Source organism: Oncorhynchus gorbuscha, linkage group LG05 (assembly GCF_021184085.1).
Source record: "Oncorhynchus gorbuscha isolate QuinsamMale2020 ecotype Even-year linkage group LG05, OgorEven_v1.0, whole genome shotgun sequence".
NCBI classification, from domain to species: domain Eukaryota; kingdom Metazoa; phylum Chordata; class Actinopteri; order Salmoniformes; family Salmonidae; genus Oncorhynchus; species Oncorhynchus gorbuscha.
The window spans coordinates 47,789,150-47,804,586 of record NC_060177.1 but is presented as its reverse complement, the minus strand read 5'-3'; the positions used below and the strand labels follow the sequence as shown (position 1 = coordinate 47,804,586).

General features: G+C 42.8%; 1 protein-coding gene across 1 annotated transcript in view; it reads left to right on the top strand.

The window, feature by feature from the left end:
- Positions 1–1,523: 1,523 nt before the first annotated feature.
- Positions 1,524–15,437, top strand: part of adgrv1 (adhesion G protein-coupled receptor V1) — a 230,300-nt gene continuing 216,386 nt past the window's right edge. The window contains 1 exon segment of the mRNA XM_046350008.1: positions 1,524–1,931. The gene's annotated coding sequence lies outside the window, so the exon portion shown is untranslated.

Below are 15,437 nucleotides of genomic sequence, written 5' to 3'. Positions count from 1 at the left end.
TCTAGTTCCGACAATGCAGTAATAACCAACAAGTAATCTAGCTAACAATTCCAAAACTACTGTCTTATACACAGTGTAAGGGGACAAAGAATATGTACATAAGGATATATGAATGAGTGATGGTACAGAGCAGCATACAGTAGATGGTATCGAGTACAGTATATACATATGAGATGAGTATGTAGACAAAGTAAACAAAGTGGCATAGTTAAAGTGGCTAGTGATACATGTATTACATAAGGATGCAGTCGATGATGTAGAGTACAGTATATACGTATGCATATGAGATGAATAATGTAGGGTAAGTAACATTATATAAGGTAGCATTGTTTGAAGTGGCTAGTGATATATTTACATAATTTCCCATCAATTCCCATTATTAAAGTGGCTGGAGTTGGGTCAGTGTCAATGACAGTGTGTTGGCAGCAGCCACTCAATGTTAGTGGTGGCTGTTTAACAGTCTGTTGGCCTTGAGATAGAAGCTGTTTTTCAGTCTCTCGGTCCCAGCTTTGATGCACCTGTACTGACCTCGCCTTCTGGACGATAGCAGGGTGAACAGGCGGTGGCTCGGGTGGTTGTTGTCCTTGATGATCTGTATGGCCTTCCTGTGACATCGGGTGGTGTAGGTGTCCTGGAGGGCAGGTAGTTTGCCCCCGGTGATGCGTTGTGCAGACCTCACTACCCTCTGGAGAGCCTTACGGTTGTGGGCGGAGCAGTTGCCGTACAGCCGGACAGGATGCTCTCGATTGTGCATCTGTCTTCTTAAAAAGTTATTTTAAACCTAACCTTAACTGTAACCTAAACCACAATGATAACCTTATGCCTAACCCAAACCTCAAATTAAAAAGCACATTTTTGTTTTCATACATTTTTACGATATATCCCATTTTGACTTTGTGGCTGTGGTAACTAGTTAAAACCACTAGATGGCGCAAGTGCGGTTTCTTATCAGATGCAAGGGGCTAGGCCCTATGATTGGGTCCAATTAGTTTGGCCTCTATCATAGTAGAACCTATTGAGCGTAATTGAAAACAATTGATAGGGCTATTATTTTTGTTTTAGTTATTCCTATCTATGGTATTTAAAGTGTTAGGCCTAGGCACCTACAAATTATACTTAACTATTTTTCTTCTGAAAATGAACAAGTGTCCACAATTGGAGAAATTTGATCATTTTGAGGTAAGGCTAATGAACGTGATCTGCAGCAATCACTGTGCCAACTCGGGGCTGTTAGGCTATAGGAACACATTTGAGAAGTTTCTTAGTGAACATTTCAGAATTAAATTAATAGGAAGAGACAAATTACGGTACATCTCAATCTACACATCATTCTAACAATAAACTTGAATCCCAAACGTAATTGTCACTTTTCTTTATGGTGAACCTCAGGTCATTTTGAGCATGCACTTCTAGGCCTATCGAAATAGCTGGGTGTAAGGACTACGGTTCGCTGGGTGGAGCTGTCCGCTACTCCTGTCGAGCTCCCCGAGGCAAATGCGATTAAGATTAGCACATTTCGCCTTCCCTCGACATGCGGGGAGTCCGCATAGTAGTTTTGTTTAGACAGTAGTGAGGCTGATCGACATGGCTGCGTATGTTCTTTCTCTCAGCGAACCCTTAAGCAGTCAGATGGATTGAACAAAAAACGATTGCACTACACCGTTTTGTACACAGAGGAAATACCGTTAGTTATTTGCCATATTCCGTCACGAGTGTGACGCTTTATGTGTGGTTGTTCGCTGGGGGTACCGAGAGCTGTCAAGAGCACCCCAAGAATTGGAGTAGGCTACGAGTATCAAGATGCATTCATTGACCAATAACGTCATCTGACAGAAACTTTGGGAGATTATTGATAGGCGTTATCGATGCTATCATCAACAGTAGTGGTATTTCTATCATTTATCTTGGACTGATAGCCAGCAAGGTGTCAGGTAAGTCTGGATACATTTCATAATTTTGTGAACAGGTGTTTGAATTAACTATACAGCAAGTTGACTAATAACATTTATCCTGCAGGATTCTTGGCCTTATACGCGCACCTTTCATTGGGGCAATTTTATAGAATGGCTCGAATTTCTCAATTTGTCACGTAAGATTGTATTTGTTTTTAATTCGTGCTACGTTAGGTTAGTACTCTATAGTAATCAGAAGTACCCTATGTCAGAGATAGTCCTATATGAATTTGTGCCCCTTACTGTCATCACCTGACAGCTCATGCAGAGGGATTGTCTAACACTGTAAGAAAACAATTAAAGTATTGAGCCACTACTAATTTAATGTTTAACAGTGCCAAAATCCCCTCGGAGTGGCTAATATATTTGAAAAGCCTAAATATCGATACAGTAAAATTACTAAATGAATGGCCGGGTAACCCATTGAAGAGTGAGACAAACGGTTCCATGGTTACTCTCTGGATCTTCAGTGTGGACACTGTGCTTTGTGTGTTTCCTCTCTCTTCCATTGAAATAAAACAACAATCCGCGGGGATCCGCCACACATGGTGCGCATGAGCTAGGACCCGCTCATAAAGGCCCTGTTGACTAATCTTACACTGGGGTCATTAGTAATCTTGGCTCACATTGAGTTACGCATATGCTACTGTAGAAGCTCGCATTGTGCAAGTGTGGCCATCAGTAAAATAACTGCTTTGCGCCACTTTTGCAGGGCATGTACATTTTTTTACACTATGTTTTAACATTTAGAAGTGCCTGTCCGGTTTTCTATATATTTAAACATATCCACACCATCTTTAATTGATTTGACGTGATGTCATATTGGTGCGTTTAAATCTCCTTTGTTGCTTCCTCTATGGTGCCACAGCTGAGTTAAATTCATTTTGTCAGTGGGCAGTGAACTACTTCTATATCCATTCAGCATACACCTGCTCCTTCTTTTTGGGATAATAATGCTGCTTCTCTATTAAGCCCTGTCTGTCAGTCTTTGAACAGTAATTCTTCTTTCTATAGTTAAGCAGACATTTGGAGGTTTAAGTGTCTGATTTGACTGATTTGCACTTGCAGCAAACCTATAATGGTGTTTTCTCAACTCATTAATTTACAGCATTTGTATTAAGGGCCCAGTGCAGTCAAAATCCTGTTTTATATCATATTGTAAAACAGCTGATGAAACTAACACTGTAAAAGTGATTTAAAAAAGTGTTATTTAATGATAGTTGAAAATACAATCTGCAAAGCAACTTCTAATCAGCAGGTTAGCATGGGTGGGAGTTTCGGCTTTCCATGGTGAATTCACCATGTGGTAAATTGATTAATAGACCAATAACAAAGACAGTTCCAAACCTCTCTGCCAATAATAGCTAGTTTTCAGCTTTCCCCTTCCCACTCAGACAACTCCCAGACAGTCCTAGCAAATTTCTTGTTTGAGAAATTTTTGTTGTTGCTAAAAGGCAGTTTTTGGCCATTTTAATGGAAATCTAATACATTAACCACATTTCCTTCCAACGATTTCATACTGATTAATTACCTGGCGCATGATAAAAAGTCTGGGCTGATGGAAACATGAAATGCAGAAACAATTTTATAAATGGCGACAGACAATTTGTTTGTTCGAGTGGGATCTCCCATGATGTCTTGGGAAAGCATGCAGTTTATTAGTTTACAGATTAAATAAGGTATGATGAACTTCAGGGTGGTAAATGTGCAAGGTGTTGAGTTTGATGCTCCTTCCAAAAATATTGAGGGTCTTATTCTGGTGACATTATGATCGATGCTTGGCTGCCATTGGACAAATACAAATAATATTGCTCTTGTCCATAATAATCTCATAATGTAGGTAGCCTATGTAGGTAGCACTGTATCTGCTAGCTGTAATGTAGGTAGCACTTTATCTGCTAGCTGTAATGTAGGTAGCACTTTATCTGCTAGCTGTAATGTAGGTAGCACTTTATCTGCTAGCTGTAATGTAGGTAGCACTTTATCTGCTAGCTATAATGTAGGTAGCACTGTATCTGCTAGCTATTGGCTGGAGTACATGTGCCAAGACCGGAGTGTGACCAAACCATCAGTAGAGTTGAAAATGCGATGGAAACTCATTTATTTAACTTGTATTTTTCATTCGGTACATGGTAATTTAGAGGTAAAAGTAGTTTTTATGTGCACTACGTCATCACACATGGCCTTTTATCAGCAAAAAAGTCAGTTTTGATGGAGATATCTTGTGGGAAAATGCGCAGATTTTAGAATATTCGCATCAAATTCTGTCGTGAAGTTGATGGAAATCTAGCTAGTAAGGTACTTAATTGTTACCCAGAAATTATTTGATATTGGTATAAAAATGTCTGTATTGGGTATTGGGTATTTAAGGGTGGCAAATCCCAGTAGCCACTTTCCACCATGTTTTGGGCAGACTTGGGTCTTATTACTTGCCCGTTGTTGCACTGAGTGTCTTTTGTTTGTTTGTTTCTTTTGTTTGTTTGCTTTTATGTCATTGCTTGGCACGACTTACGGCGCAGTCGCCTGTGTGTGAGTGTGAATGTGATTCACTGGGCGGAAGCTGTTTTACTGCCTGCCCTGCTCAGCCTCCGTGGCTTCCCCTTACTGCAGCCGCACACAAAGGGGACAGTGCCATAAACAGGCCGTGCTAATTGATAAGGTGCTAGAGTGCCTCATGGCCAGACTGAGATGGATGTCTGCTGGAGAGATGCCTCACAGGGAAAGGCGTGATGGAGCACCAGACAAAGAGACAGCCTCCCAATCAGCAGGATCACAGGGGGCCAAGGATGATGTCCTCAACCCAACAGAGCACCCACAATAAGAGGCAGTCAATGTTAGGAACTATCCTCTTCTGGGCGCAGTCTAGATTGATTATAGACATGGCTGTTCTTGTGTTGGGAATGGCAGTGGTGGGAGTGGGTGTCCTTTGATACCCAGCAGCAGTTACTACCTCCCTCCCTCTTTCCCTCAATCCCTCCTCACCCCTAGCATGCTGCCCCCTCCTCCTGCTTCACCAAGCAGCGTGGGTAAAGTGTCTGCATGTAGCTAGGAACCAAAGCAGGGGCAGCTGCCTCACCCATATGTCAAGAGCATCGATTTTATTATGTTTGAAAATGAATCGTTCGAAGTGCAGCTCTGCGCTCCTCCAGCCTTCTGATGGAGCATAGAGGGGAGGGGAAAGTGCCTCATCCTGTGGGCCCTGCCTGGGTCAGGGTGACTCCCAGACCCAGATGGGGCTCTCTCTGTGGGCTTCTTTACAGGGGATAAGGTAGGTCAGTGTTGTGGATCTCTCCACGTATCCCTCCTTTAAACATTTGGAAGTCTTCACACCCCTCTTGGGTTATAATACAGTGTTCTCTGCTTATTCATTGTGCTCATTTCTTATTGTAACAATACTATATAGATAGCTCAGTGCCACAGAGCAAGGCACGGCTCTGACTTATGCTAAGTGTGTGGGAAAATGGGATAGAGATTAGTTCCAGTCTGGTTTTGTTTTCCACACCTTGAGAGTGTAAATAGTGGGGTTCCAACCTCAGAGCTCTTTCCCACCACTTTGGGGCCTTGGCTAAAACAAAGCACCCACGCATGCCATTGGGCTGCACACAGTCACTCAATTCAGCCAGCTCAGCCCAGCCCAGTTCACAAAGACACAGGAGCCACAGCACAGTAGCAGCGCAGTGGGGATATGACTGGGGTTACGCAGTTCAGCTGAGTGCTGCTATGGGAGAGAGGCTGGGAGGCCAAGAACATGCTCAGAGAGAATACATAAATGGCATTAATTCCCTCCTGGTTTTGAGCATATAATTGGCAGTTTAGATCATTAGAGATAAGTTCTACTCTTATAACATGACAATCAACTCTCAGGCTAATAAGCTAATGGTGATGGAATGTTGCAGGTTGTACTGTGTCTGTGCTGGTTGGTGGCGGGACGCTCCTCGATTCCGTGATTCTTGGTCAATGTTGAAAAGCACAGCTGTGGAAAGGCAGCATAATTAGGGCTCTGATTCCAAAAAGGAGACATGAAGAGACTCAATGTGTCGTGGGGCGAAGCACGCGCATACACACACAGACAGACAAAGACACCACACGCAGACACAAAACGCACACTTAACATTTTCCCTTGTTTCGTTTGTTAACTTCTTAAACGGAGTGGAATATTTGAATAAATGGCGGTAGCTAAGGAGGGACAGAAGAAAAGGATCACTACCTTGCTAAAGGAATTGAAGCTCACTTGGTTTTTAGCGCTGCTGTGGTCAGTTAATAGGCGGGTATTGAGTGTCCTTATACTCAAACGTAAGAGAGATGACGAGAGAAGAAACCTGTGTTAGGTGATGTCATCACCACATGTTTTAAGTTGCAGTAAAAGTCTAAAGCTATTGCCATCATGTTGATGGAATAACAGTGAGTCGCTTCTCCTCGACTTTGTCAGATAAGTGACGGATTCTAATTTATCCACTGTTGAAGTGCTTATAGACTGTGTTCGGAGTACTTTTGTCAGATCAAGCTGACCAGTAAGACGGTGTCATGTTTTAGTAGCAGTTTACTTTGGAACAGAGGGACAGGAAAGTGGCGGGACACATCGTGAGCCCTTGGAGAGGTCCAACAATCCTGAGGTCTCTTTATTTTACCTGACGGACCGCAATTGTTATGCAATGGTTTCTGATGTGAGAATCGTTTCGGTCACTACAGCCAACTCTTGGCCCAGACCTTCCTCTAAATTCAAATCCATTCCCTATAGGCACACACACCACACACACACACACACACACACACACACTGTTCTGTATTGTACTCTGTAGGGCCAAAGAAGAGCCCCCCTACAGTTGTCTTGCATCCCATTTTCCTGGGGCATTGAACTTGAACTTCGACCCCCTCTGATGTTCTTAAAGCCGCCTCAGAGACTTATAGCACCCTGCTGGGCCATGCGATGCGTCACCAACTTGTCCACTCTCACTGAGGTCCATAGCTGCTATTTACCTCAGCTTCAACAAAGGACTGTCAATAATGACTGAATTCACTATGCCACAAACCTATAAATCATTTTAAAACATATTTTGCAGTTGCTACACTATCTCTATAATATGAACATTGAACGTAAGATACACAAAGCAGCAATTCTATCAGCTAGATATTCCCTAGCCATTAAAAGCCTTCATTTGATTACTCTCTGTCTGCTGTTTAGTGCTCCTGCTCTGTAGGATTGACTTACTCCCGCGGGTCATACCTCTTACCCTTGTTAGAGGGGGAGCCACGTTTCCTCCTAATTTACAGGGGTTGGTTGGAGAGTCACACACAGACTCCCATTGGAGGTCACAAACAGATCACACTCCCCAGATCTCACCCTCATTAGACCCACCCCAACCCTGCTCTACACCCCAAACCCCACCCCATTCTCCTGCATTAGTTACCCCGATGAGTGCCTTGGTCAGGGGATATAGACAGGCTGGATGAAAGCACTGCTGACAGTATGTAGCCTGTGTATGCATGCATGCATGTGTGTGTGTGTGCTCTTTTTATTTCACCTTTATTTTGACAAGGATTCATGCTGAGACCAAGGTCTCTTTTACAGATGAGCCCTGTATAAACATCAATACACATTATTATACACTATACACATCAATATACACATCAATACACAAAACATAATCATAGAAAACAAACACATTCTTCAGTAAAAAAAAAGGGTCCTCAATCAGCCTTTTGAATTGCTCGAGAACAGGGTTAGGCAACTAGATTCAGCCACGGGGCGATTTTTGTCAGAGCGGATGGTTGGGGCGCCGGAACATTAAGGATAATCATTTATACACTGCAAATTGATCACAGTTAAGCCCAAAACGAGATTGTAATTGACCTTAACAATCATGTCCTCCTCCCAGAGCGCTAAGAACCTTGGCGTGATCCTGGACAACACCCTGTCGTTCTCAACTAACATCAAGGCGGTGGCCCGTTCCTGTAGGTTCATGCTCTACAACATCCGCAGATTACGACCCTGCCTCACACAGGAAGCGGCGCAGGTCCTAATCCAGGCACTTGTCATCTCCCGTCTGGATTACTGCAACTCGCTGTTGGCTGGGCTCCCTGCCTGTGCCATTAAACCCCTACAACTCATCCAGAACGCCGCAGCCCGTCTAGTGTTCAACCTTCCCAAGTTCTCTCACGTCACCCCGCTCCTCCGCTCTCTCCACTGGCTTCCAGTTGAAGCTCGCATCCGCTACAAGACCATGGTGCTTGCCTACGGAGCTGTGAGGGGAACGGCACCTCAGTACCTCCAGGCTCTGATCAGGCCCTACACCCAAATAAGGGCACTGCGTTCATCCACCTCTGGCCTGCTCGTCTCCCTACCACTGAGGAAGTACAGTTCCCGCTCAGCCCAGTCAAAACTGTTCGCTGCTCTGGCTCCCCAATGGTGGAACAAACTCCCTCACGACGCCAGGACAGCGGAGTCAATCACCACCTTCCGGAGACACCTGAAACCCCACCTCTTTAAGGAATACTTAGGATAGGATAAAGTAATCCTTCTCACCCCCCCCCCCCCCCCTTAAAATATTTAGATTCACTATTGTAAAGTGGCTGTTCCACTGGATGTCATAAGGTGAATGCACCAATTTGTAAGTCGCTCTGGATAAGAGCGTCTGCTAAATGACTTAAATGTAAATGTAAATGTCATGCCTTGATTACATTGAGAAACGTCTCTTTTCTTTTCATATGTGGGAACGCTTTTCTACTAAAAAAGTTTTTAAAAAGACAACGTTTGTGTGTGGCTTATACAGAGGAGCATTCCATTTTTGTATATATATTTTTTAACTAATTCATCTCTCTCTGTGTGTGTGTGTGTGTGTGTGGTTTATAAACGGGAGCATTCCATATGTTGTTGCCAGTCAAGAAAAGAAGCAGGCCAATTTGCAACACCCTCTTTCTCTTTCATGTTCTTTCTCTTGACTAAGTGTCTCTGGCTCCTTTCTACCAACCAGGCACCTCCACATTGTGGTTTTGCCATGCTGCAGGAAGGACTTAAGTAGAGCGTTGGAATAGATATCTGGTGTGTTTGTTGTTCGAGACCATTTAGAGTGGGAGATGTGTTGATCCATATTCTCAGTCCTTTCATTTGGAGATTAGGCTAGAGCACCATCTCCATCTTTTCTTTAGAGGTCCACAGGAGAAAACTGACTGGTTGTTGTGGCCCCCAGAGAGGAGCTGTGACAGGAGATTATCAGTTCATGTGTGCATCCTAAAGGGCTCCCTGCTCCTTTAGATAGTGCACTGTTGACCAGGGCTTGTGTTCCTTACTATGTGTTGCAATGCTGAGACAATGGATAAGAAGTTATTATTTGGGATTTATGCCTTTATACACCTTAGCCACTAAGATGTATAAAGGACTGAAAATAAAGACCAACACACCTCCCACTCTAAATGTTCTCAAACGACAAACGACACCAGATCTCTATTCCAACGCTCTACATAAGTACACGATATGATTGATAACCTTTATCAGTTTGTGGACTAGGAAGTGTCACCGTATCTACGGTGCTTGAAGACAGACAGTTAATCGATTAATTGACGATCGTATCAAAGTGGGGTCCTGAATGGTTTGCTTGCTTATGCTTACTGTCTTCAAGGATAATCTGATCAGCATGCAAAGTCCCCATACGAATCACGGAGCAGGTGTTCGCAGTTAACAGAACCCAGGTTGTGTAGTGACTCACCACATGATTGGGAGAAAGAGGGAGAGAGAGAACCTGTGTGGCCTGTGAAGGGCCAGGGAAGGATCACTGAGACTTAATGACCAGCTTGTTAGTGGAAGTGTGGTATATAGGCTGTGCATTGGCTGTACCGCTGCTCGGGACCGGCCACACTTGATCAGGGATTTACTGAAGCCACAATTCTGCCATCTGTCCCCAGTCTGCCAAGAGCAGCCCAGTGGAGAGGCTTGGAGAGGAACGAGGTTCCCACATTGCCCATACTGAAGGGGGTGCGGGAGAGCAGAGAGAGAGAGAGAGAGAGAGAAAGACACAGAGAGAAGAGGACTATCTGTCTGAATGGGGTTTGTACTCGGCTGGGTGGGAGGGGGAGTCCTGCATGCAAAAAAGGAGAGAGACAAAGAAAAGAGAGGGGGGAAAAAACAACGCAAAAAGAAAAGAACAGGCACAACAGAAGCCTGCTGAAGAACTGTGCGTTGGTCAGTGAATTGTGATGTCCCGCTCCCGCCCTGACAACAGCCACCCCTCTGGGTCCCGTCTCTGTTGTGGACGTCTATGAAAGGCAATTAGCATTTCATCCAGGCCTCACTGGTTACATGCGATGAAGTAATACTCTGTCTAATTTGGCCCTTTTGGTCCCGGTTCTGTAGCGAGCTCGTCCTTGTTTAATCCCCTGAAAGTGCATTTCTGTCTAGCTCAATCATTGTGTGTGTTGTACAGGCTAATCAGTCAGAAGAGAGAGCCAGCTCCAGGGCGCTCGGAGCACTCAATGGAACTCGCTTGTTTTGTCTGGGATTCTACCCACTTTTCTCAAAGAGAAAAAAAAAAAATCTTTGTGTTTTTGGTTTGCGAGGATGTGAGATGCAGTTGGCGCAATTTGAGAGCAGCCAACCGCAGCCGTGGGGACGGGACAATACCTCTGTTAGACGTTCTATTTTTTTCCTGTCCACAGTATGAATGCATCAGTGATTGGCATCATCTCCACAAGAGGAAAATAATTTGCTCTTAAAAAAGTACCTGTCAATGTGCTTGACGACCTGGAATTGTATTATATTTTTAGTTGCATTGTATGCCGTTGTCATTTTAATTTCTGTTACTTCCCTTGCCTACCAGTGTATCAGTCTTTTGCTACTTGTCGTGCTTTATGTTTTTTTTGCGGACCCCAGGAAGAGTAGCTGCTGCTTCTGCAAAAACGCATGTGGATCCAAATCAACTTGACTGCTCCCTAAGATGGAATGATATCCTTTTTCTCCCACTCATACCTCTCTGCATCCCTCAAAAACGTATTTCCAAAACACTATTTTGTCTGCTTGTAGGGCTAATGCTAGGTTCTCTGTGTTTCCCCCCCCCCAAAATAAATAGAAGTGCATTTCCAGAATAGCTCTCTAAATTAGTGTCTAGCCAACAATACGCTGTGGTTTACTGAATTTTTGTCAGATTTAATGATGTACCTTTTAGCCAAAGTCACTTATTACATTTCTTAATTCCCCCAAACTCTGGATGTTGAGAACTTTCACTGATCTAAAAATACTGAAGGAGAAACTATATGTGAAATTGCAATTATGGCTTTGTGAGCTGACCATATATGGCAGCCCTTCATGGCCAGCGATGAGGAATGGCATGGAGGGTGGTTTCTGAGGTAGCCTAACACATGGGGGTGGCATAATTCATGTATGGTTTTCTCAAATAGAAAACTAACCAACAAACACAGAGGATACATTCTGGTTTGGGCAACGACGCCAAGTTACAGAAATTAAGACAGCCTTTAAAAAAAATTGGTGGTTTCGCCACTTACGTTAGTTGTTGTGCTGCCTGACTGAACGTGCCAGTGCCAGGGAGTAAAGGCCTACCAGGGCCAAGCTAGATTGGTTGAGACTCAAGCCCTTTTTATAGCTGGTTCTAACACGCAGCCTTTGTCCATGTTTTTAGACATTTTTGAAACATTATTGAAAATGAAATACAGAAATATCTCATTTTCACAAGTATTCACAAAGTTGACTCAAAGGTGAGTCAATACATATTAGACTCACCTTTGGCAGTGATTACAGCTGTGTGTCTTTCTGGGTATGTCTCTTAGAGCTTTGCACACCTGGATTGGACAATATTTGCACATTCAAATTAATTCTTCAAGCTCTGTGAAGTTGGTCGTTGATCATTGTTAGACAGCTATTTCCAAGTCTTGCCATAGATTTTCAAGTCGATTTAAGTCAAACTGTAACTAGGCCACTCAAGAACATTTAATGTCGTCTTGGTAAGCGACTCCAGTGTGTACTTGGCCTTGTGTTTAAGGTTATTGTCCTGCTGAAAGGTGAATTAATCTCCCAATGTCTGGTGGAAAGCAGACTGGAACAGGTTTTCCACTAGGATTTTGCATGTGCTTAGCTCCATTCTGTTTCTTTTTTCCTGGAAAAACTCCATAGTTTTTAACGATGACAAGCACACCCATAAGATGATGCAGCCACCACTATCCTTGAAAATATGGCGAGTGGCGTATTGGATTTGCCTCAACAAAATTGCTTTGAAAATAAATAATTAATCAGTTGCACCACTGAATGTATTCAACCGAAATGTCTCTTCCGCTCTGAATCAGAGAGATGCCTTAATCGACATCATCAGTACCCGGGGTTTAGCTCCCTCGTTCAAGGAGAGAACGGCAGATCTTTCCTCCTTGCCGTCTCGAACTGGCAACCTTTCGGTTATTGGCCCAACGCTCTTAACTGCTAGGCTACCTGCCGCCCTGCCATACCGTTGCCACTTTTTTTTTGCAGAATTACTTTTGTGCCTTGTTGCAAACATGTTTTGGAATATTTGTATACTGTTCAGGCTTCCTTCTTTTCACTCTGTCATTTAGGTTAGTATTGTGGAGTAACTACGTTGTTGTTGATCCGTCTTCAGTTGTGAAAACTTGAGCGTGAAGCTCATTAAACTCTGTAACTGTTTTAAAGTCACCATTGGTGAAATTCCTGAGCGGTTTCCTTCCTCTCCTGCAACTGGGTTAGTGAAGGACACCTGTATCTTTATAGTGACTGGGTGTATTGGTACGCCATCCAAAGGGTAATTGATAACTTCACCATGCTCAAAGGGATATTCAATGTCTGCTTTTTTTATTTGTACCCATCTACCAATATGTGCTCTTCGTTGCGAGGCATTGGAAAACCTCCCTGGTCTTTGTTGTTGAATCTGAGTTTGAAATTCAATGCTCGACTGAGGGACCTTACTGATGATTGTGTATGTGGGGTACAGAGATGAGATTGTCATTTAAGAAATCATGTTAAACACAATTATTGCACACACTATGAGTCCATGCAACTTATTATGTGACTTGTTAAGCACATTTTTGCTCCTGAACTTATTTAGACTTGCCATAACAAAGGGTTTGAATACTTGTTGACTCAAGACATTTCAGCGTTAAATTCCACTTTGACATTATGGGGTATTGTGTGTAGGCCAGTGACACAAAATCTCAATGTAACCATTTTAAATTCATGCTGTAACACAACAGAATGTTGAAACCACTGTTTGTAGTGACACTTTGGGATGTATGAAGTGTACTGCCTACCACTCCCAGTGTGGCCTGTCTCACCCAGATCAATGGAAAGACACCCCCCTGTCACAGAAACTGTGGTCTACTAGAGTTACTGACAGGCACTTCCAATGTGGCCCGGCTGACTCCAGATCAGGAAACAGAACTTGATGATGAATGAAATCCCACAGCTGCCCCATGTTTAAATCCTGAGGATCTGTGGGAACATAAACTTCTAGACACAACCACAGGCTCATACGTGGGAGGACTTTTTACTAGGGAAACCTAAGGGCTGGGAAAGCCCATCATAAAGACTATGAAGTCTCAAGACTGGGTTTTAAAACATTGGCTTGGCATTTGCATTGGCATGCGATTTGAAAAAGCTTGGATAGAAGATAGCACGATATGTATGTTAAAATTAATTTCTCATTGGTACTATTAGCATTTATAATCACACTGATCCAGTGATTGGCGCACATTGACAGAGTCCTCTGTGTAAGTGTGTTTCTGCTGTAGGAGTCTTTTTTTAGAAGGGAGTAGTCAGCATCAGACAGTATGTCTATTATTTGGCTACACTCAGCTCCGTGCTCACGTGATCAACCAGAAACACCCATACAGAAGCCTAATATATTGACATATATTTCAAATACATACAGTACCAGTCAAAAGTTTGGACACAGCTACTCATTCAAGGGTTTTTCTTTATTTTTAGTATTTTCTACATTGTGAAATAATAGTGAAGACATCAAAACTATGAAATAACACATTATGTAGTAACTAAACAAGTGTTAAACAAATCTAAATATATTTGAGATTCTTTCCAACAGTCTTGAAGGAGTTCTCACATATGCTGAGCACTGTTGGCAATTTTCCCTTCACTCTGCAGTCCAACTCATCCCAAACAATCTCAATTCTGTTGTGGTCGGGTGATTGTGGAGGCCAGGTCATCTGATACAGCACTCCATCACTCTCCTTTCTCAAAAAACAAGTCTAAAATTTGGACTCATCAGACCAAAGGACGGATTTCCACCGGTCTAATGTCCATTGCTCGTGTTTCTTGGCCCAAGCAAGTCTCTTCTTGTTATTGGTGTCCTTTAGTAGTGATTTCTTTGCAGCATTTGGATCTTGAAGGCCTGATTCACGCAGTGTCCTCTGAACAGTTGATGTTGAGATGTGTTATTGTTACTGTTAATTGAACTCTGTGAAGCATTTATTTGGGCAGCAATCTACTCTATCCTCTGCAGCAGAGGTAACTCTGGGACTTAATTTCCTTGTGTGGTCCTCATGAGAGCCAGTTTCATCCTAGTGCTTGATGGTTTTTGCAACTGCGCTTGAAAAAATTTTCAAAGTTCTTGAAATGTTCCACATTGAATGATCTTCATGTCTTAAAGTAATGATGGACTGTCGTTTCGCTTTGATTATTTGAGCTGTTCTTGCCATAATATGGACTTTGCCTTTTAGCAAATAGGGCTATCTTCTGTATACCACCCCATCTTGTCACAACACAACTGATTGGCTTAAACGCATTAAGAAGGAAAGACATTCCGAAAAGGGTTAGGCACACCTGTTAATTGAAATGTATTCCAGGTGACTACCTCATGAAGCTGGTTGAGAGAATGCCAAGTGTCTGCTAAGCTGTCATCAAGGCAGTGTTTAACACCTTTTTGCTTACTACATGATTGCATGATTACATGACTCCATATGTGTTATTTCATGTCTTTTCTATTATTCTACAATGTAGAAAATAATACAAATAAAGAAAAACCCTTGAATGAGTAGGTGTGTCCAAACTTTTGACTGGTACTGCATGTATTTTAAAAATTGGGGAGCCAGGCCCAGCCAATCAGAATGAGGTTTTCCGCTGACTGGTGCTCTTCTCCTTCATCTGAAGAAAAAAAAATTGCAATGTCTGCTCTGTCCGTTGGAAGTGGGCTGGGGGCCTGGCTTGGAAACATTTTCAATTGTGATTGACAGTTCAGAAGAAATATGTTCTAGGCTCATGTGTCTCTTTTTCAAAAACAACATAGCTAATCTTATTATGTTTCATAAGTGGTGGGTAGCCTCAATAGCTGCATCATTTTTTTCCAAATTTTGCACGCAAACCCCACTTTGTGAATCTAACGCAAAGGTCCTATATCAGAGGTCAATAGACTCAACATTACAATTCAGCATGATACATGTGGTGCAAAAATAGATGTAAATATCAGATATTTAAACATATATTTACATACATATTCTATGACGTGGTCAAGTTATATATTTCAT